This window comes from Loxodonta africana, chromosome 12, assembly GCF_030014295.1.
Source record: "Loxodonta africana isolate mLoxAfr1 chromosome 12, mLoxAfr1.hap2, whole genome shotgun sequence".
Taxonomy (NCBI): domain Eukaryota; kingdom Metazoa; phylum Chordata; class Mammalia; order Proboscidea; family Elephantidae; genus Loxodonta; species Loxodonta africana.
In genome coordinates this window covers 41320575-41344653 of record NC_087353.1, presented here as the reverse complement: position 1 = coordinate 41344653, position 24079 = coordinate 41320575, and the positions used below count along the sequence as shown (strand labels likewise).

The window sequence follows — 24079 nt, the reverse complement described above, 5'->3', positions numbered from 1 at the left end:
TGCACCATCCTCACAATTGTTGCTATGCTTAAACCCAGAAGGAATGATTAACAGTGATTTTTGAGAATTTTCTTTTTTTTTAATTCATGGGAAAGCTAATGAATAGATGCAAATATTATTAGGGTGAGGGTGAGATAAATGACGTAAAAATTCTCAAGCACGTTCCCTGGAGGAATAACTAAGGACTAGGCAGCTTCCTTTCACTGCTAACCAGAAGGTCGGCAGTTCAAATCCACCAGCCACTCCCTGGAAACCCTATGAGGCAGTTCTACTCAGTCCTACAAGGTTGCTATGAGTTGGAATCGACTTGACAGGAACAGTTTTTCTGTTTTGTTCTGGCAGCTGCTTGAGGAATGCCTTTCCAAACTCCAAACCCTAACATGTGGAAGGGACCACAGGTGAGAGGCAGCTGCTGCCCAGGGACAACCTGCAGTCAAAGGCTTCTAAGTTGTTTCCCTTAGCTCACCTTCTGCCTTCAACAACCCACCTGCATCTCCTTAGGTACCCTGGAAAGCTTCTTTAGGGAAGCTGACGGGCAGCCTCTTTGGAGAGGCTGTTAGAAGGAGCTGTTGATTCCAGAAAACCACGCTGAAAGCAATGTATAAATTCAGATGTTTCATCTAACAGTTCTGGGAGCTCTGAAACAACTAGCTATTCCCTAGTCCTTCCCAAAGAGGTCATCCACTCCAGGCAGCAAGCAACATAATTTCCAAGAACAGCCAGATGCTGGCAGAACCATCTGAGTTCAAACAATGAGCTTTAAAGATAAAGGAACAAATTGCATCTTCTTAAACACTTCTGACAGGGCCTGCGTTATCACTGGATTCCCAGCACCCTTCAAGAGGGCCTCAGAGGCACCAGTCCTCTTGAGTTATGACCTTTTAGCACATCCTGTGACAGTTCTGGGCCACAGCGCTGCTTGCTGGGTTTTGCCAATGGAACCTTTCAGGCCATGGGACAGTCCTTGGGCTGAAATCAGAGGGATGGTTATACCTGGAAAGGCACAGGGACTCTACTTGTTCTCAGGCTGGCCAGATTCAGAGAGCTCCCTCAGGAAGTATATCACTTCTCTAGAAGGTTCGTGGGCAAGGCTCAAGTGTGCTTCAGGGAGAAAACGAGTTCTGAAGCCTATGCTCAGAATCCAGTAGGCTCCTGCGCCAGGGTCTCAGCACACGTATCTAGGGAATCAGGATCAACTGTTAGGAAAGGTTACACTAATCAAGCTGACTTTTTCTTTATGTACACGTAGATCATGTGGCGGGCTTGGTCACTGAATTTTTTTTTTTTTTCCTATTTTTTTAAATTGTGTTTCAGGTGAAAGTTCACAGCACAAATAAGTTTCCCACTCAAAAATTTATACACAAATTGTTTTGTGACATTGGTTGCAATCCCCACAATGTGTCAGCACTCTCCCCCTTTCCCTTTACACTCCAGGTTCCCTGTGTCCATTAGTACAGTTTTCCTGTTTCTTCCTGCCTGCTTGTCTTTGCTTTTGGGCAGGTGTTGCCCATTTGTCTCATATGCTTGATTGAACTAAGAAGCACATTCCTCACGTGTGTTATTCTTTGTTTTATAGGCCTATCTAATCTTTGGCTGAAAGGTGGAATTTGGGAGTGGCTTCAGTTCTGAGTCAGCAGGGTGTCTGGGAGCCATTGACTAAAGAGTTCCTCAAGCCTCTGTCACACAACCAAGTCTGGTCTTTTTTTTGTGAGTTTGCATTTTGCTCTACATTTTTCTCCCGCTCTGTCTGGGACCCTTTATTGTGATCCCTGTCAGAGTGGTAGGTGGTAGTAGCTGGGCATCGTCTAGTTCTTCTGGGCTCAGGCTGGTGGAGGCTGTGGTTCATGTAGTCCATTAGTCCTTTTGCCCGATATTTTCCTTCCATCCTGGATTTTCTTAATTTTTCTTTCCTCTGAACGAGATGGGATCAAGGGGTGGCTTTTCGATGGCCGCTCACAAGCTTTTAAGACCCCAGATGCTACTCATCAAAGGAGGATGAACAACAGTTTCTTTATGAACTATGTTACACCAGTTGACCCAGATGTCCCCCAAGACCATGGTCCTCAGCTCTCAGCCCCAGTAACTCAGTTACCTCCAGGTGTTTGGATATGTCTAAGAAGCTTCTATGGCTTTGCCTTGGTCAAGTTGTTATTTCCCCTATGTTGTCTGTTGTCTTTCCTTTCACCAAAGTTAACACCTATCTACTATTTAGCTGGCGATTTCCCCTCCCCACAACCCCGTTCTTTTGTAATCATCAAAGATTGTATTTTTCTGTGTGTAAACCTTTTCTTGAGTTTTTTATGATAGTGGTCTAATACAATATTTGTCCTTTTGTGACTGATTTATTTCCCTCAGCACAGTGCCCTCCAGATTCATTCATATTGTGAGATGTTTCACAGATTCATCATCGTTCTTCATCGTTTCACAGTATTCCACTGTGTGTATGTACCATAATTTATTTATCCACTCACCTGTTGATGGCAACTTAGATTGCGTCCATCTTTTTGTTATTGTGAATAATGCTGCAGTAAACACGGGTGCATGTATGTCTATTCGTGTGACAGCTCTTATTTCTCTAGGATATATTCCTAGGAGTGGGATTGCTGGATCCTATGGTATTTCTATTTTTTTTTATGGTATTTCTATTTCTAGCTTTTTAAGGAGGCACGACATCATTTTCCAGAGTGGCTGTACCATTCTACATTCCCATCACAGTGCATAAGAGCTCCAGTCCCCCCATAATCTCTCCAACATTTGTTATTTTCCTCTTTTTTTTTTTTGGTGCCAGTAATGTCAGGGTGAGATAGTATCTGATTGTAGTTTTGACTTGCATTTCTCCAATGGCTAATGATCTGGAGGATTTCCTCATGTGTCTGCTAGCTGCTTGAATGTCTTCTTTGGTGAGTTGTATGTTCATATCCTTTGCCTATTTTTGAATTGGATTATTTGATTTGTTGTTATTCAGGTGTTGAAGAATTTTACAGATTTTAGAGATAAACCCTTGTTGGATATGTTGTAGTCAAATTTTTTTTCCCCAGTCTCTAGGTTCTATTTTTACTCTTTTGGTGAAGTCTTTTGATAAGCTTAAGTGTTTAATTTTTAGGGGCTCCCAGTTATCTAGTTTATCTTCTAGTATTTGTGCATTGTTAGTTATGGTTCATATTGAATTTATGCCATATATTAGGGCTCTGAACATTGTCCTTGTTTCTCCTTCCATGATCTTTATCATTTTAGGTTTTATATTTAGGTCTTTTTAGTGTTTGTGTATGGTGTGAAGTATGGGTCCTGTTTCACTTTTTTATAGATGGCTGTCTTAGTCATCTAGTGCTGCTGTAATAGAAATACCACAAGTGAATGGCTTTAACAAAGAGAAGTTTATTTCCTCACAGTAAAGAAAGGCTAAAAGTCTAAATTCAGGGCGTCAGCCTAAGGGGAAGGCTTTCTCTCCCTGTCAGCCTTCTCATCAGTGTTCCCCCGGACTATGAGGTTTTCTGTACAGGGACCCTGGCACTGCTTTCTTGGTGGTATGAGGTCCCCTGTCTCTCTATTCGCTTCTCTCTTTTATACCTCAAGAGACTGCCTCAAGACACAATCCAGTCTTGTAGATTGAGTCCTGCCTGACTAACACAACTGCAGCCCATCTTCCCTCATTAACATCATAGAGGCAGAATTTACAACATATAGGAAAATCACACAATACCAGGAATCATAGCCCAGCCACATTGATACACACATTTTTGCAGGGACATAATTCAATCATCTAGTTTTGCCAGCATCACTTGTTAAAAAGACTGTCTTTTCCCCATTTAATGAGCTTTGGTCCTTTGTCAAAGATCAGCTGACCATAGGTGGATGAATTTAAGTCTTTGTTCTTGATTCTCTTCTATTGGTCTATATGCCTGTCATTGTACCAGTACTAGGCTGTTTTGACTACTGTGCTGTATAGTAGGTTCTGAGATCAGGTAGTGTGAGGCTTCCTACTTTGTTCCTTTTCTTCAGTATTGCTTTGCTTATCCGGGGCCTCTTTCCTTTCCATATAAAGTTAGTGATTAGTTTTTCCACCTTGTTAAAGAATGCTGTTGGTGTCTGGATCAGGATTGCATTATATCCGTAGCTCGTTTTGGGTAGGACTGACATTTTTACAATGTTGAGTCTTCCTATCCTTGAGCCTGGTATGTTTTTCTATTTATGCAGATCTCTTGGTTTCTTGCAATAGTGTTTCATTGTTTTCTTTGTATGGTCTTTTACATTCCTGGCTAGATTTATTCCTCAGTATTTTACCTTTTAAGGGGCTATTATAAATGGTATTGTTTTCCTGATTTCCTTTTTGAGTTCTCTTTGTTGGTGTATAGGAAGCCAATTGATCTTTGTATGTTGATCTTATATCCTGATGCTCTGCTGAATCTATTAGTTCCAGTAGTTTTCTTGTGGAATCTGGGTTTCTTTACGTATAGGATCATATCATCTGTGAACAGAGATAGTTTTCCTTCTTCCTTTCCAATTTAGATGCCCTTTCTTTTTTTTTTGCCTTACTGCCCTAGCTAGGACTTCCAGTACAATCTTAAATAGGAGTGATGTTAAAGGGCATCCTTGTCTTATTCTTGTTCTCAGGGGGAATGCTTTCAGTCTCAATCCATTGAGAATGACGTTGACTGTTGGTTTTGTATAGATGCCCTTTATTATGTTGAGGAATTTCCCTTCTATGAGAGTTTTTATCAGGAATAAATGTTGGAGTTTATCAAATGCCTTTTCTGTGTTGACTGAGGTGATTATGTGATTCTCTTCTTTTGTTCTACTTATGTGGTGGATTAGGTTGATTGATTTTCTAATGTTGAACCATACTCGCATACCTGGTATGAGTCCTACTTGGTCGTGGTGTATTATTTTTTTGATAGGATGCTGAATTCTATTCATGAGAATTTTGTTGGGAATTTTTGCATCTATATTCATGAGAGATATTGGTCTGTAATTTTCTTTTTTTGCAGTGTCTTTGCCTGTCTCTGGTATCAAGGTTACACTGGCTTCTCAGAATGAATTTGGGAGTATTCCTTCCCCTTCTGTCCTCTGAAATAGTTTGAGTATTACTGGTATGATCTGTTCTCTGAATGTCTGGTAGAATTCACCAGTGAAGCCATCTGGAAGCCGTTTGGGCTAGGATTTTTTTTGCGGGGGCGGGGGGGGGGGGCGGTGGTTATTACCTCTTCAATTCTTCTCTTGTTATAGGTCTATTCAGATTTTCTATCTCAGTTTATGGGTCATAGAATGTTTTGACTCTGTCTCTGTATTAATAGAATGTTAACTCTGCCCAAGTGAGACTTCTTGAATAGGGTGATGGTATCCTCTTCTCATTTCTCCCCATCTTCATCTGAGAGGAGCTGGTTTTGGTCTTCTCAGTTTTTTAGTGCCATTCCCAACCTATAGACTGAAAAGTCAAAGAACTGCTTTTTCTGATAACCTTGTTCACCAAGACAAATGTGAGAGCTTTTTAGTTTTTTATTGGAGTCACTATCTCTCTCCTAGCACCCGTTTCAAAGAACTAAGACCTGACAGCACCAGAAGACACCCTAGAAATCCATTCATCCAGCAATTATTTATTTGTGGAGCCCCAAATATGTGCCAGGTCTTGGATGGGTGAATTAGAGAGTTGTGGTCTCTGCCTCATGGAGTTTATCATTTAGTTCGAGGGATAAAGGGCAACAAAATATCATAGAAATAACCACATAATTATAATCACATTAAGTGCTACGGGGGAAAAGTACAGGACTAGGGTATTTTGAAAGTAATGGCTTTCAAACTTTCTAAGTAATAAAAAAATTTATATTGTAACCAATATTTATACAAACACATACACCCAGAGACATAGATAAAAAAACAAATATTTCATTAATCAATTCTTACCCTAAGTATGAGCAATGAGCTCTGATGTTTTCTGGTCTATTCATTTAAAAAATGCTGGTTACAATCCAATAAATTGATTCTATAATTTGAGAAACCCTGTCACGGAAGCCCTAACCTGGCCTGGAGTTGGGGTGGAGGTCAGGAAGGCTTCCCTAAAGGAATGACGTTTAAACCAAGTCAAACCAAGTTAAAAAAAAAAAAAAAAAAGCGACATTTAAACCAAGTCAAAAAAAGGCCAGGAAAGAATGCTCCAGGCAGAGGAAAAAGCATATGCAAAGATACTTCATTTTACAGTAAAGGAAACTGGGAATCAAGGAGGAGATGTAATTTGTCCAGGGTCACATATTCCAAGCCCAGGTCTCCTAACTCCAAATTTAAGGTTCTGTACTCTACAGCAGCCTATCAGTTATAGTATTACTACTTACTTTACCTAATTATGGGCCAAGGGCTGATTATTCCCACCTAGGCTAACCAGGGTTTGGAGCCCTGGTGGCACAATGGCTAAGAGCTTGGCTGCTAACCAAAAGGTCAGCAGTTTGAATCCAACAGCCACTCCTTGGGAACCTCATAGGGTAGTTCTACTCTGTCCTATAGGGTCTCTATGAGGGGGAATTGACTCAAGGGCACTAAGTTTTAGGCCAACCAGGAGAAAAAAGGAAAGGACAACAGCAGGAGGCTACGTTTACAAAAGGCCATTTAATGCTACATGCAAAACAATGCACCTTAGCTCTTACCCCACCTGGCTGGAGGCTGGCACTGAAAACTGTTTGTTCCTTCCTGGTAGGTACTGGCAGGGAGCCACACTCCCGCTTAGGCCCTGGCTTTAAAGAAACAGCATTTAGAAAATGTTCAGGCAGGGTTTAGACTATTTTAGGCCCTAAGAATGCAGACCACTGGCCCTGGCTTATCTATCTCCCCATGTTGATTCCTGCACCTGACTTTCCCCACAGTTCGCCTTGCTTAGCTCCCTGCTATCAGCCCCTGCAACTGCTTTGCATGGGTAGCTGTGTAAATGACAAGTAAGGTCTCCCAACTAGCTTCAGTTGTGCTGCATGAAGGTAATGTGAACCGGCAAGTGAAATACAGGCCACGCCCAAAGAGGGTCAGGGCTAGGGCCATAATGGGCAATGTAAGAGGGTATAAGGGGGAGAGGGGGCCAGAGGAGGTAAGCGCTAAGTTTCAAAACAGGGCAAGAGAGGAAGCAGGGCTTGTATAAACAGTTGTACAGTTTGTACACTGTGCAAAGCCACCCAACAGAGGGGATGAGTGAGGGCTGAAATGGAACTCACACTTCATTCACGAAGCTGTGTTCCCAGCAAGGGGCTGCATCTGCTGGAGGAAGAAGAACCTCCACTCACAGACCAGAGAGGAATGGCTCCGAAGGCTTCTGGTCAGAGAGCTGGAAAGAGACAGGCCCACACAACAGCACATCTGTGACTGTCAAGCCTGGGCATGGCCTACCTCCTCAGGTTCGAAACACTACTGACATGCAGGTGCATAAGGGCTGCTGATTGGTTGCCACCCTCTAGGGACAAGCTAGGACCGTAGGAATCTGTGGGTGACAAATGGAGACTCCTCACAGTTCCGACACCTTGTCAAATCAGACTCTGTGATCCTCCTCCATCTTCGTTTCTCTCTCATGAATCTCAAAGAATCTAGCCACACCCTGAAGGACAGCTCTATTTCTGAGGCGTTTTAATTATTAGTTTAAAAATTGTTGCTAGTAATACATGCCCATGTTTAAAAAAAAAATCCAAACATTACACAAAGGTAGAAAATTAAAAGCAAAAACAGTCTACTCCGTGTTAAAAAAAAAAATCCAAACATGACACAAAAGTAGAAAATTAAAAACAGTCCATTCTAAGTTTTAAAATTAAAATCTTCCTCTGCTGATAACCTCCTTACTGCTAACCCCTCATATTCCGAACCTGCTTTCTGTACCCCTGGAACCTATTATTACTCTGTCCCTATCCCCGCTGATGACAGTGCCCATCCTAGATCTGCTATGCTCCCCTCTACCTCTGACCTTAGGGCCAGCTACTTCACTACCTCCTTAAATTCTGCCTCCTCAGAAACCTTGCCCTGAGTGTGCCAAGCAAACCCCCAATCCTGATGCCTTCCCACTCTCTGCTGCCTCTCCAGGGTAGAGGACTTTAGAGACTTGGCCCATGATAAATTCACAGTCCAACTTGGCCTCCACCCCTGAGCCACAAGACTTGTATTCATCTCTTGTGTGCTCCCAAGCTCATTCCTCACAGTGGTTAATTCAGACCCTCCCTGCCCCTCCCTCATGGAGTGGCCTTGGCTCTGTTTTATCGAGGAGATGAAGGTCTTTTTGTAGCTGGAACCCCAGTCATCTCCCCTGGACTTTACCCCGCAAGTCAAGGGTAGAGAGATTCTCAAAGGGGCACCTTTCCTCCCCTGCAAGTTAACCCTTCCTTGATGACCTCGAGATCATTCCTTGCTGCTTCCTTTCTCTCTTGTACCTGGAATACTTTCCTCAAATGGCTCCTTTTCCTTTTTGCCATCAAGCATGCTCAGACCTCCTACATCAAAAAACATTTTACATCAATAGAGAACTCTTACTCTTGATTGTAAATTGTTTGGATCACCATGGAGAACACATAACAAACCTATTTGAAAACAAAAAACTGTTAGTACCCTTTGCCTCCGTAATTCCACTTTATGGAATATGCCCTGAAGAAATAACCCACCGGAGAAAAAAAGTAACTTGTACAGCGGTGTTCAGAGCAGAGATATTTTCAGTTGTAAAACGTTGGAAACAATCCACTTGCCCAATAATAGCTTGATGATTAAGCGTATTTCTCTATCAATATAATGCGATGCCACAGAAGGAACCGGATATTTGAGGTGGCAAATACACAGATTATGTTGACATAGAGAAACCTATAGATGAAACACGTTTTACAACAAAAAATATGTAGAAAAATATACACTTACTAGTTTTAAATGCTTGATGACAAAGAATAGAATCATTTTTTTGACAATAAAATCTTGGATGCTGCTGCTGCATCCTGGTTATTTTTCTCCCCTTTCCTATTGTTGCTCTCTGGTGACCATCCATTGTCTCTATTTTGTCACTACTGATTTCCCCCTTTGCCCTAGGCAACCTGGCTTCTACCACCAGTGTTTTACTGAACGGATACCATCAGCAATCAGAATCGTTCTTCCTTCTAGTTCGATCAGCAGCACCGAAGCTCTCTTCTCTTGCCTTGACACTGAGCCGTTCTAACTTTCTCGCATCTCTTTCTCTACCTTTTCCTAACTGCAGGCAATTCCTAAAGCTTATCACTTGGACTCTGCTCTTTCACTCTGCATTCAAGACCTCTGGAGAGACCCCTTCCAGGGAAGTCTTCTCCTCCTCTGTGTTGATGACTTCCACATCCATAGCTCCTACTCTCAACCTTACCCTCAGGTTTTGGCTCTATGTCCTCACTGTCACCTCTAATTTTCCATGTCTAAAATTAAATTCATCACTAGGCTGTCTATTCAACTTCCTAATTTCTGGTTAATGTCACCAATATTCTTCAAACTCAAAACCAGCCCACGCCCTCAATTTGGAAAAGCTGACTTGCTTATAGTCCTCGTCACAGACAGTCCTTTGCTGAGGCTGCACCTGCCTCATGGCCAGCCCTCTCTGGGGCTCTGTCTACTCCTAGGTTGCTCATCCTTAAGGTAAGGTCAGGTTCTGCTTCCTCTGTGAATCTTTTCTGATTATTCCAGTTCACAGTGTTTTTGTTTTCCCCTTCTCAAAATCCTTTTGAACTTAGACTCTATAGTAAGTTCACTCTTCTTTTCATTTCTTTTGCCTGAATTCTCTGTCCTCTGGTACACTCCAGAGTGTCTCCAGTGTGTCTCCCTCTCTGAAGCCTTCACTGCAGGGGTCACTCTCCCTCTGGGTTACCAAAGCACCCTGTCACATCCCCTTATGTTGTAGTGGCTGATGTAATTCTGTGCCTAACTCTCTCACAACAATGTTAGCTGAGTTCCTTAAGGGCAGAGACTATGTCTTATACAATAAAGCATCAAAAATGCGTTACTGACAGCCAATATTGTCTTATACACTAATCATTCCACACGTACATCTCATCTTCCAAGCCAGACCACAGCCTCCTCGCGGACAGGGATTGTGTTTCATTTCTTTTATATCCTATAGTGCCTAAGAATACAAAATGCAGAGAAAGGACTTGGACAATACTTGTTAAGTCCTTGTGAAGATAATATGCAAATTTATATAAATAACTTATAAGCCTGGAAACTGTACTTTCTGGGGAATGCAAATCTTATCAAGTTATCTCAAAACATGGCACCTTGCTATTTTGGAGCCAGCATAACACATCTCTGTACTTAGCAGTGGTCCTGTCACTTAAAGGTGTTAATAGGATGCCAAAATTGGGAGCTTTCGGCTGTGAACTTTACCAATCTAAAATGAGAACAAATCAGAGAATAAACCAGAGTCCCTGATAAGTGGCAATAATCTGCAGGGAATGGAGGGAGGGGGGAACAGGGGTTGACAGCTAGCTGCCAAAAGTCTGGTGCTGTAGAAAAGTCTGGCTTCATGTACATATTACACCACCAGAGATAAGCCTTCAGTGAAACACTTCTCACATGAGAAGGGATATTCCATTTCACCCAGTGGTCCCAGCCCTGCCCCCTTCACATAGCAACACACACATTAGTCCAACCATGGTCTTGCTGACTCAGAAGCAGTTAAGATTTCATTTCTTACCAGTCAGGAAACACAATCTAAATTACAAGGTGGCCAGGACAACAATGTTCTCAAGAAGAATGCTTTCCTGATAATGACTCCGTCCAAGTAGCAGAGTTCCTCCAGTCAGCCAGAACCAGACTTGTTCGCTAATAATCCCAGGCAGCTGAGAAGGCCTCCGCCCCATCTGGGACAAGTGTTTGAGTAGTCAGAACCATTTGGAAGAAGAGGCAGATCCTGCTTAGCAAACATTTACCACAGCACAGGCCAAGCTGTGCGACAAGCCATATGGCTCTAAACTCCAAGTCCCAAATCCCAAAGAGGAGGCCAGATGCCCCGCCTCCCCAGTGCTTGGAGTTGGGCAGACCCCACCAGCAGAGGGCAGGTATCAGTCCATTCGTCTAGACCATTGCAGCCCCTACAATGTGGATGTGAATGTGAAAGATGAGGCAAGAGGACAGCTGTCTGGACTGCCCTGCTCCCTGCTCCCCACAACACTGCCCCCCCCAACCCCCGCCCCAGCCAGCAGCTCCAGGGACCCAGCAAAGCAAAGAGAGAGCAGCCCAGCCTGGCCCTACTGAGGGCTTCTGCCCATCATGCGGCCAATGGTGGGCACCCAACCTTCTCTAGCCCTGAAAGAAAAAGAAGCCTCTTAGCTGATGGCTACACAGAACAGAACCATGAGCAAAGGGAGGAAGGAGGCTGTGGCAGGCCTGGACACAGCCCTTCAAAACAGAGGACAGACAGATACATAACTAACCACAAATAAGGCCCCTGGGTCACCAAAGAACCAGAAATCCAGAGAATCTGAAAACAACAACAAAAATGGAGAAAGAAAACCTACCCAAAACAGACCCCTATGGTATACAGGGTTTTACTAAAGGCTTTGGAAAAGTCACTGGAAAATTGTTAAACAGCAAAAGCTAGGAGGCAAAGAAGACAACTAAGACACACTTTTTTTTCAAAAAAATTTTTTTAACATTTTTATTTGGGTCAGGAGAGATTACTTAATTTGGATGGGTGGACTCTGGAATTTCTAGGGTAAATTTTAAGCCACACACACATCCAAAAATAATACTTTATGTACTCTCTCAAAGAAGAAATGAAGTAGCCATCTAAAGAAACACCTCTGGGAAGTGTTTAGCATTAATTATCGCAATAGTGGAACAAAATAATCATAAAACATTAATCATAAAAAGTTAAACAGCTTACAACTGTCTTGTTAACTTTGCTGGTTGTTTTAAATGTTTGATATTACTAATAATATTACATTAATAAAAATCCTTGTACAAGTATTTGTACATGCACCTCTACTTTTCTAAATATTCCTAGAACTGAAATTTCTGGTCTAAAAGTATGTGCACTGTTATGGATTGAACTGCAAGCCCCCCAAATATGTGCTGTAAATCCTAACCCCTATGCCTGTGGTTCTGGAATTCCCATTCTTTGCAATGTTATCCATAGTTTGTTATGATTCACACAGTCGAATGCCTTTGCATAATCAATAAAACACAGGTAAACATCCTTCTAGTATGCTCTGCTTTCAGCCAGGATCCACCTGACATCAGCAATGATATCCCTGGTTCCATGTCCTCTTCTGAGACCGACCTGAATTTCTGGCAGTTCCCTGTTGATATACTGCTGCAGCTGTTTTTGAATGATCTTCAGCAAAATTTTGCTTGCATGTGATATTAATGATGTTGTTCTATAATTTCCACACTCAGTTGGATCACCTTTCTTGCGAATAGGCATAAATATGGATCTCTTCCAGTCAGTTGGCCAGCAAGCTGTCTTCCATATTTCTTGGCATAGATGAGTGAGCACCTCCAGTGCTACATCTGTTTTCAAAATATCTCAATTGATAGTCCATTGATTCCTGGAGCCTTGTTTTTCGCCAATGCCTTCAGAGCAGCTTGGACTTCTTCCTTCAGTACCATCAGTTCCTGATCATATGCCACCTCTTGAAATGGTTGAACATCGACTAATATCAGGAGGCGGTTGTTCATACAGAACAAGGGGATACTGATTGGTTTAAAGTCAGGAAAGGTGCGTGTCAGGGTTGTATTTTCTCACCATACCTATTCAATCTGTATGCTGAGCAAATAATCCGAGAAGCTGGATTATATGAAGAAGAACAGGGCATCAGGATCGGAGGAAGACTTATTAACAACCTGCATTATGCAGATGACACAACCTTGCTTGCTGAGACTGAAGAGGACTTGAAGCACTTACTGATGAAGATCAAAGACCACAGCCTTCAGTATGGATTGCACCTCAACATAAGGAAAACAAAAATCCTCACAACTGGACCAATGAGCAACATCATGATAAACGGAGAAAAGATTGAAGTTGTCAAGGATTTCATTTTACTTGGATCCACAATCAACAGCCATGGAAGCAGCAAGTCAAGAAATCAAGAGACGCATTGCATTGGGCAAATCTGCTGCAAAGGACCTCTTCAAAGTGTTGAAGAGCAAAGATGTCAGTCACCCTGAAGACTAAGGTGCACCTGACCCAAGCCATGGTATTTTCAGTCACATCATATGCATGTGAAAGCTGGACAATGAATAAGGAAGACCGAAGAATTGACGCCTTTGAATTGTGGTGTTGGCGAAGAATATTGAATATACCATGGACTGCCAAAAGAACAAACAAATCTGTCCTAGAAGAAGTACAACCAGAATGCTCCTTAGAAGCAAGGATGGCAAGACTGCGTCTTACATACTCTGGACATGTTCTCAGGAGGGATCAGTCCCTGGAGAAGGACATCATGCTTGGCAGAGTACAGGGTCAGCGGAAAAGAGGAAGACCCTCGACAAGGTGGATTGACACAGTGGCTGCAACAACGAGCTCAAGCGCAACAATGATTGTAAGGAGGGCGCAGGACCCGGCAGTGTTTTGTTCTGTTGTGCATAGGGTCGCTATGAGTAGGGACCGACTCCACAGCATCCAACAACAACAACATGCCTGTGGTTATAAACCCATTTTTGGGAATGGGTTGTCTTGTTATGTTAATGAGGCAGGATTAGTGTAGGGTGTGTTTTAAGTCAATCTCTTTTGAAATACAAGAGATTAAACAATCAAGTGAGCAAGAAAAGATGGGGGAAGAGAGATGCCAAGCCACATGGAAATCGGCCCAGGAGCAGAACCTCAAAGGAGATAAGGACTTCCTCTAAAGCCTTCCCCTAGAGCAGGCACGGTGAATTCGGACTTCTAGCCTCCTAAACTGTGAGAAAATAAATTTCTGTTCGTTACAGCCAACTATTTGTGGAATTTCTCTTATAGTAGTGCTAGATAACTAAGACATGTATGAACCTTTAAGGCTTTTCATACATAATGTCAAACTACTTTTTGGCAGATTTGTAGTCATTACTTCTTGCTCAGTTATTTTAAACATATCACATAAATGGTATGTATCTCCTATATATAGGACTGGTTTCAGAAAAAAAAAAATTTGTTTTATATGGAGTCAAAACATTTTAGATAGGCCAAATCATTATGTACTTCAGGTAAATGAAGTACCTAAGGCTTAAAACACAGATGTTATTCGATGAAGGTCAGATTAGCAAAGTTGGTAGGTGTCATGGATTGAATTATGCCCCCCCAAAATTGTGTATCAATTTGGCTGGGCCATGGTTCCCAGCATTGTGTGGTTGTCCTCCATTTTGTGATTATAATTTTACGTTAAGGAGGATTAGGGTGGAACTGTTACACCCTTACTAAGGTCACATCCTTGATCCAGTGTAAAGGGAGTTTCCCTGGGAAAGTTTCCCACTTTTTATCGCACAAGAGATAAACGGAAAGGGAAGCAAGCAGAGAGTTGGGGACCTGATAGTGCCAAGAAAGCAATGCCAGGAGCAGGGTGCGTCCTTTGGACCCGGGGTCCCTGCAAGGAGGTGCTCCTAGTCCAGGGAAGATTGATGAGAAGGCTGACAGAGAAAGCCTTCTCCTGGAGCTGATGCCCTGAATTTGGACTTTTAGCCTACTTTACTGTGAGAAAATAAACTTCTCTTTGTTAAAGCCATTCACTTGTACTAATTCTGTTATAGCAGCACTAGATGACTAAGACAGTAGGGTATGGCGCTAATAAGAACAAGATCTAGGACAGACTTAGGCCAGCATTGGCTGGTCAACTCTACACAGAGAAAAAAACATCCTCGGCCACAGGGTGCCCTACCAACCTTGGCCAACTGTCACAAATTCACACACTTGGCCAAAGGGAAGACTGGGTGATGGAATGTGAGTTACTCATCATAACCCATCCTAACTCTTGGGTAAGCAACCCAAAGCACATGTCCCAGTGACAGATGCATCATGTTTCTATAATAAACATAACATTTGGCTACAAAATACAACATACAACTGGCCAACTTACAGCAAAATTAAAAGGTCAACAATACTTAATAATTTTATCATAGTTTATCAGGCACTCCTAACAGGAGCAGTTAATAAATCACTATGCCAGAGGCATGCTCTATCAACTCTAAAATGCAGCTACCGTAACAGAGCATGCCAGCATTTCAGCTGGGGTTCCTTTAAATTGTAAGCCTTCTTGATGTTAGGAGGCATGGATTTTTCATAAAGGTCATATGGTAGGATGCCATTTTAGCCAACAGTTGAAAAATAAATTAGTTTATTAGAACAGTAACAATGGCTTTGGCTGGTCAAAAGAAAGACAGGACTATTCTCAAGAAGGAAATGAAAAGACCAGGAGAAGGTCAATGAAGTAGCCCAGGCTGCCAGGGAAACAGCCACTTTGGAGGGTCCTCCCCTTACCTAAAGGAGCCCTGGTGGCACAGTGGTTAAGCATTTGCCTGCTAACCAGCTCAGCAGTTTGAGCCCCCCAGCCACTCTTCGGGGGAAAGATGTGGCAGTCTGCTTTCATAAAGATTACAGCCTTGGAAATCTTATGGGGTAGTTCTACTCTGTCCCATAGGGTTGCTATGAGTCCAAATCGACTCGATGGCAATGGATTACCCTCACCTAATTGCCTCTTTTGGTGAACGGTGCTTATGGAAACAGTCTAAACCTATCTGTCCCATGCACTGAAGGCTAGAAGTAAAGGCAACTGCTTCTTCTGTACCAAACTGTATTCATGGAAAAACAACCACTACCAACTCTACTGGCCTTCATTAAACTACAAAAGCATACGTGCTTCTTATAACAATTCAAGTACAGATGCATATAACATAAAAAAGTGAAAGTTCCCCTTTGAGTCTCCTCCTCCCTTTTCCCATCCAAATCCCACTTCCCAGAGGTAAACATTGTTGTGTTCATCTTTCAAACTTTAGATACCTATACATGGGTATCTTCCCTAATGAAATTTATCTGGGAATTTAAATTCATTTGTGGAATGAGGACGACTCTGCCCTTCTTCCATCTGAACAGTTTGCCCTGGCTCCTGAATTACTGGTCCTCTTTGCCTTGAGCCCATCTGTAATTGTGGCCATCAAAAATGGCCTCCCTTTACCTCTCCTCACTAGTGAGGAGGCACTCCTCCTAAGGAGGACAGCCCTCTATCTCCTGCCCTCTGGATTTCACATACGTAGAAGCTGATCCGAGCAAAATCCCCAAAAAACAAACCTGCTGCCATCGAGTTGGACTCATAGAGACCCTATAGGACAGAGTAGAACTGCCCCATAGAGTTTCCAAGGGTTTCCAAAGTCACCTATTAAAGCAACACCTCTAATAGTAGAGGAAGTGAATGAAGGCCATGTGAGCTTTACTCACAAACAAGAGTTTGGCAGCTTTTCCATTTCAGATTAAGATCACTCCCCAAACTATCGTCCTCCCAAGTGGAGGACTCATTACCCCACAACACACACAAACATACCAAGTCTGTGCTCTCCCTGAGTTAACTGCTCCTGCCTCACCAGTCTTTCAGATAACCAGGTCAGCTGAATACATGGAGACAAAGAGGCATTTCATATACTCCTATTTGGGCAGTTGAAATAATACTGCAAGTGCCAGGTCTTCAGAGGACAAATCTGTTCTCTGTGCATCTCAAACAACCCAGAGGGCTGTTGAGAGATTGGGGCTGCTGAAATGAGGATCCAAGATGGACTTGAGTCCCAATAAAAATTTGAAAGCATTACTTTTTATTTTATACTTTAGTAAATATAAAACAATGATTGCTATCTCGTATTAAGCAGGTACTCTACATACTTTCTTTCATTTAATCCTGACAACAACCTTGTAAAGCAGATGACTATCATTCCAGGCTTACACCTGAGGAAACTGGCACTCAGAGGCTATATAACTTGCCCAAGGCCACCGAGCTAGGAAATGGCAGGACTGGAACTGGAACTCAGATCTGTCTGCTTCCAGAGGCCAGACCACTTTGCTTTCCCAAGGATAGGGCTTAGAAGTCCCTGAGGCTCTCAAAAACCTACAAAAGGTTACATTCTAAGGGCTAGAAGGTAGTCCAGCAGCAGCCAATGTGCTTGCTCTTCCTCTCAGCCCCCTTCCAACCCTCCCACCTCGCTTTCTGGAATGCAGCAGCCTCACAGATAAGTTAAGAAGACTTCAAGTACCCAACTTGCATTTGCTTGTGTTAGTTGATGCAAATTAAAATTAAAGAAAAACCTTCCTGAAGTCAGAATGTGTGAGGAAAAATCATTATTTTGAAGGTGGCAAGCATAAATATTTAAGTAGATAGTGTGACACTAAATTTTGCCTGGCTTTGCAACATCTCAGATGATAAAACAAGCCCTTGTTTACAGGGCTAATTATGGACTAGTAAATTATTTTTATTAAAGCTCTCTGGGATATTAAACAGGAGGGATGAAGCAACAAAGTAGTAGTAGAAATAGCTCTAGTCTGGAAACCTGAGTTCTAATCCTGACTCAGCCACTAATAACCACCAACACTCATTTGGCACGTGTCCACAGTTTACAAAGTGTTTCACATACTTTCTGCATTAGTTCGGTGACCTTACGTAAGTCACTTAATTCGTGGTATTTCAGTGTCAAAATCTGGAATCGAGTAGGTTGAACTACACCATCTGAGGACTCTCCAGTTCTAACACCCTGAAATGGAGGGAGGACACGTGCCTCAGGATCTTTGCTAATGTGTCTATAAACAAATCCAAGGAAATGCATTCTGATTTAGAAATTATATTTTCTGCTCAGTTTCTGAAAGAAGTTACTTCGCTAAATTCAGGTACAACTCACAAGATGTTTGTTGCCAGCTAGTTGGCTCAGCTTCTGGAGAGTGACATACTAAAGCATTGGGGTGGATTCCCACACGGGTGCTTTCCCTGTTCAGTAACCACCTACCAACCCTAGCTCTATATGATCTTACAAACGTAACCACACAAAGAGGGCTGGCCTGGAGGAAGGACTTGAAGAAACCTGTCCGCAACACGATGCGCTCTCAGGATGACAGGTCAGTAATGTCATCATTAGACAGTGTTATTATAAATACCATTCTGTCTTGACTCTAAGACACACGAAGCCTGCCTTCAAGTCTCAGTGTTGCCCCTTTCTAGATGATTAATGTTTCTGAAATTAGGATGCACTTTATGATTGACATTAAATTACTAAATCATTTTACCCAAAAGCTGTTGATAAATTGCTGGTATGTCTTAGGATCAAAGACCTACAGTCCTACGAAACCACAACATCGATTAGCTCATAGATTTAGGTATAACTTGAATCAAATCGTGTCCCTCTCCCTGATCTTAACAACCGCATCTAGTAACAGCTGGACAGACAATGCATTAGGCAGGTAGGTATTAGACCTGTTTCCCAATAGTAGCAGTTTAAAAGGCATTCCAACATTATCTCATAAAACGCTGGCATGGATTTCAAAGACAAATTAGCCCATATAAAAACCACTCTGATGCTCTGAAAATGTACTCTCCCACAGCAAACTGGAAAGGGAACATTTTAATCACACCCTCCTGATCTGTCATAGCCTTGACACATTTCTTGCTCCTTTCTTCACAGTCCTCCACCCCAGTAATATTGCTGATTCCCAAAATACACTCAACCCAGGAGAAGCAGCTCTCCAGTACAGCTGTCTGCTCCTGCCCTGCTCCGGTATTCCATCGGGGAGCTATGTGACACAGAGAGGACCACACAAAAGGAATGTAACTCTCAGGCCCCACAGTTCCCATCGTGCCGAAGGCAGGTGCATCCCGCCAAACCCCAGACTGGCATTCGGAACAGAAGAAACTGCACTGCTAGATGGGGGCTGTAGTTTTCCTGAACTTCATCTCTATGTTTAAAAGTAGGGCGACAGCCGTCTTTGCTACTGTAAACTAATCTGATGGGCATGGGGGCAGGGAGTGGCTCAGAGGAGGCTGCCAACAGACCATGATTGAGCAAAGTCAGGGAGCTAAATCGTTATTTCTCAGTGCCTGCAGCCCCAGAAACTCCAAGCGAATACCTCTTTCTCCGCAACTTTCAGAAGTGGAGCATCCGCTCCTTTTGCAGCCTGGAGTGAAAAACACAAAGGCTCTTGTACAGTAGAAATGACGTATATTTACACTTATTTTCTAACAGTACACTGAAATCAAAGGAAGTTGGCAATGAGGTACACACACGGTAGTTAGGAGCCCTCGAGTTGAGGCACGTTTATTAAGAGACAGCTTCTGGCTGTGGGCACCAGCTCTGACTTCAGCTCAGTTTCTGCTGTCTGGAGAAAGAAAATAGTTTGAGATCGTCCTGTGTTCCAAGATCAGGGAACGCAAGATGGGCAGGTGGATGGGTAGCAAACATAACCCAGGAATTGTCCAAACATGCTATAACCCCTATCAGGTGACAGTCCCTAAGAAGACTCACAGCTGAAGGAGGCAGGGAGTACAGGCCTACATTCCTACACCACGGAGAAGCCTCAGTTCTTCTCCTTCTGCTCCACTCGGTCACATATTGGTTAAAATCCTCTACTATCCAGTTGGTTACCACATGGATTAACAAGTATCAGAGATCAAGTCTTGCCACAATCTCAACACACAAACAGTAGGCACTTGCTATGGTTGGTATCAGGCCTGTTTCCAAACCTCACATTATACCCAGGTTATAATGCGGGGGTGGGGAATGCATTTTAAAGAATCCTGGAAGATGCTTATTCACAACAACACACCAGAGGAAGCGCAGGAACTTGAGCGCCCAAACGGCACCTTTCCTCTGCTCCCTCCGCTACCTCTACTGGCCCTCCACAGCACTGGCCAGGGCAGTGGCTTAGCTCACTAGAAGGCCACTGGGCACTAGTGGGTGTTCATGAAACAGCGGTGGATCTTGATGGGGCCGAACCCTTCTCGCAAAATCTATTCCGAAAGCCCCACGAGCTCTCCGCAGTCAGTTAGAACTGTCCAGACCTGCTCCCCCAAACCTGCCAGGGCACGAGTGTAAGGGTCGGAACCCCGAGGCCCCACGGTTGGTCTGGCAGAATGCCCTCGGCCCGAGTCTCCCTCGTCACTGTTTCTAGCATATCACTGGGGAAAACCAGAGAAACCGGGAGATGTGAGGAGGCCCACGAGGGGTAAGGAGAAGGGACAAGGGCGGACTGGAGGTAATCTGGGGGGCCGAAAGGCCAGTCCAGGGCAGAGATGCGGTCGCGACGCATCCAAGGGGCAAAATCCTCGAGGAGGGTCCAGAGGGAGGGAGGGCAGGGGAGGGGGAGTGGCTCGGGAGGCCTGGCCGGCGGAGGCCGCAGGGAGCCCGGGAGAGAGGGATGGAGGGCGGGGGCCCGCGGGGGGAAAGGCGGTTGGGGGGGGCAGGGGCGCGGGGCCAGTGCGGGGGGGAGCCGGTTCCCCTCCCCCAGCCCGGGCCTCCCGCTGACTCAGCCCCGCGGCGTCCGTCGCCTCGGCCCGGACTCACAGTGCGCGAGGCTGCTCCGGTGGAGGCGGCGGGGGAGGGGCAGGCGGCAGGGGCGCTGCGGCTGCTGCTGCGACTGCGGCTCCGGCCGGCGGCTCCGGGGCGGAGGGTCCTAGCAGAGGCCGCCGCGGTCTCCGGCTTCAACGCACAGAGACTGCGGGGGAAGAGAGCACTGCGCAGGCGCGATGCGGCCACCGCTGTCAGTCCGAGCGGGGCGGGGCCAGAGCACCCGCCGTCTCCAAGGCAACAGGGCGGCGAGAGAAGGACAACCCCTACCTCCACCTTGTCTTAGCAACTGCGGCGGGAGGTGGGGGGCCGACGAGAACAGTCCCTCTCTATTACCATAGCAACAAGGAGAGGAAATCGCCTCGTAAATTTACGGCGGTACCCGGGGAACGCGCTTACCTCGTCACCATGGCAACCGGGAACAGCCCCTTCCTTTTTCCTTAGCAACAGGGTAACAATTCCTACACCCTTTCTAACTAATCACAGAAGGAACAACCATTTACACCTGATTCTATAGTAGCTGGATGACGGATTCTTATCTCTCATGGCTACAAGCAAAGGGAGAAGTGAAGAATATTTCTTGTCTTTCAGCCGCATGAGAGAACTAAGGCTGAGTTTTACGTTCACTCTTGGTTTGTGGCTTCCAATCAGGGCCTGCTACTCTAATTCCCGAATTCAGTTTTCTCTATGTCCAACATTCCTTTTCGTCTCCCACCAGAAAGTCTACACCTTTTCCCCTAAATTGAACTTTAAAAATTTGCCTATACTCATATAACGAGTTTTTATCAACCTTTATTGTCACTCTCCCAATGCATCTATAAACTCTTCTTGTTTCTTCATCCAGCCTACTATCCAGTTTAGATTCTACGACCTCGTAACTAGCTCCCTCTTTGACATGTCTGTTCACAATCCTGTTTCCACAATTCCCTGACCCAAGTCTGCTTTTATGAATCTCTTTCTTCTCCATGACTGCTATCCTTGTCCTCCAGTACCCACGCTCCACCATGTTCACCTCCTTTGTGATTTCATCAACTTTCAGTTCTTGGTTCTCTTTGTGCAGATAACTTCTGGCTCTCCCTCCTTTCATTCCTTTATAACTACATCTTACGGTAGTGTCTTTTGTTTATGGTTCTTTCTCCCAATCAGTCTATGAGCCCCCTGAGGGCAAGGATTCCATCTTATTCAGCATCTCCTTCTGCGTCTAGCACAGAATTTGACACATGGTGTTATAAATTGTGTTCCCTAAAAATACGTGTTGTAAATCCTAACTCCTATGCTCGTGGACGTAATCCCATTTGGAAATAGGGTTCTCTTTGTTATGTTAATGAGGCTATATTAGTGTGTTGTTGTTAGGTGCTGTTGAGTTGGTTCTGACCCTGTGTACAACAGAACCAAACACTACCCAGTCCTGCGCCATTCTCATAATTGTTGCTACGTTTGAGCCCATTGTTGCAGCCACTTGTGTCAGTCCATCTCATTGAGGGTCTTCCTCTTTTTCACTTACCCTCTACTTTACCAAGCATGATGTCCTTCTTCAGGGACTGGTCTCTCCTGATAACATGTCCAAAGTACATGAGACAAAGTCTCACCATCCTCACTTCTAAGGGACATTCTGGCTGTACTTCTTCTGAGACAGATTTGTTTATTTTTTCTGAAAGTCCGTGGTATATTCAATATTCTTCACCAATACCATAATTCGAATGTATCAGTTCTTCTTCAGTTTTCCTTATTCATTGTCCTGCTTTCACATGCATATGAGGCAATTGAAAGTAGCATGGCTTGGGTCAGGGGCACCTTAGTCCTCAATTACTTTTTCACGCTTTAAACACAGTGCAGAGTGTGTCTTAAACCAATCATCTCTGAGATATAAAACAAGAAGATTAAGCATACAGCAAAGCAAGCATAGATGGGGAAAGATAGATGTCAAGTCACGTGAAGATGGCCATAGAACCCAGGAACAGAAGCTGACAGGAGACAAAGACCTTCCTCCAGAGCCAACAGAGAAAGAAAGGCTTCCCCTAGAGCCTACACCCTGAACTTGGACCTCAAGTCTCCTAAACTGTGAGAAAATAAATTTCTGCTTGTTAAAGCCACCCACCGGTGGTATTTTTGTTACAGCAGCATTTGATAACTAAGACACATAGTATAGTCTCAATAAACATCTACATAATTGAAATCAAGTGAAGACACTATCCCAAATGTTTCAACTAAAGTAAAGCTCCATACTGGGTACCACCTCCTCCGTGACACTTGTAACCCTCCCTCTATGTTCAGTGTAAGCTCTTCACACCACACCCTGGAATGATAGCATGGTAGGTGTGAAGAGCTTACACTGAATATATAGGGTTACGGGAGAAACCAAGAGTTGAATGTCACTGAAGGCCAGTTCTGAATTCTGCTGGATTTGTTGACCTGCCAGAGATGCGGGAGTCTCTCAGAGTGACTTAGAAGTAAGAATTCATTCACCAGCAGTTGACATCCAGTTGATTCCAATTCATGGTGACCTCATGTGTATCAGAGTAGAACTGTGCTCCATAGGGCTGAATTTTTAGAAGTAGATTGCCAGTCCTTTCTTCCAAGGAGCCTCTGGGTGGACTCGAAACTCCAGTATTTTGATTAGCAGCTGAATGAGCTCCCTGTCTTGCTCCCAGAGATCTTAGAACCATTGATGTTAAAGGGCCCCTACTGAACCCATTTTCTCAGGGGAAAAGAAGAAGAAAGCAGATCATGAATAGCGTAAATAAGAAAATAGACATGGAACATGCCTAGTCAACACACTCTCCTCCTATCCAGGGCAACTCTCAGGAAGCGCAGGGATCCTTGTAGAGGATAATTCCCAGGACAAATCAAAGAGTTAGTAAAGGAAAACACAGACTAATTTCCTAGCCATGGAGCTGGAGAATCGAAGCCATTCCTAGCAGCATCTACAGGGCGCCCAGGTGCTACCAAGACAACGGGGAAATTTCAGCCTTGATTCGCCTTACCTCCCCATTCTGAAGGCCCACCCAGTTCCAGCTCACCTCCATGGTTGTGGGTGTAGACTTGGGTGGTGTAGACTGTCCTCAGTAAGCCTGAAAAGAGGACTATGATCCTTGTAACCCACCACTCTGTCACACATGGGCTGGAGAACGATTCTACAAAGAGTTCCTGTATGCCCTTTACCCACATTCCCCAAATAGTAACATTTTATCATGTGGCAGTTATCTATTGCTATAAAACAAATCACTCCAACTCGTGACTTAAAACAACCACCACTTCATTACCTCATGGTTTCTGTAGGATGGGAATTTGGGAAGAGCTCACTCAGCTGGGTGGTTCTGACTTAGGGTTTCACGGTGATTGCAGTCAGATGGTGGCTGGAGCTTAAACAGCAGGAGGCTGGCTGGACAACACTCTCCATGTTGTCTCAGAGCTAGTTTGGCCTTTCTCCCATTGCAGTGGCCTCGGAGCAATTGGACTGCTTACGTGGTAGTTGAAGGTCTTAAGGAGGATGAGTATTACAGTGAACAAGAGAGAAGCTGCATCGCTTTTTATAACCTAGTCTCAGGTCATATAGTGTCACTTCCACCATATCTTACTGGTTTATAAACAATCACTAAAGCCTACCCAGCATCAAAGGGAAGGG

General features: G+C 44.0%; 1 protein-coding gene across 2 annotated transcripts in view; it reads right to left on the bottom strand.

The window, feature by feature from the left end:
* The window catches only part of MAPRE3 (microtubule associated protein RP/EB family member 3), an 82821-nt gene extending 62287 nt beyond the window's left edge, over positions 1-20534 (bottom strand). For both annotated transcript variants that reach the window (XM_010591980.3, XM_023550520.2), the window contains exon 1: positions 20452-20534. The gene's annotated coding sequence lies outside the window, so the exon portion shown is untranslated. The remainder of the gene's footprint in view (positions 1-20451) is intronic.
* Positions 20535-24079: the final 3545 nt, after the last annotated feature.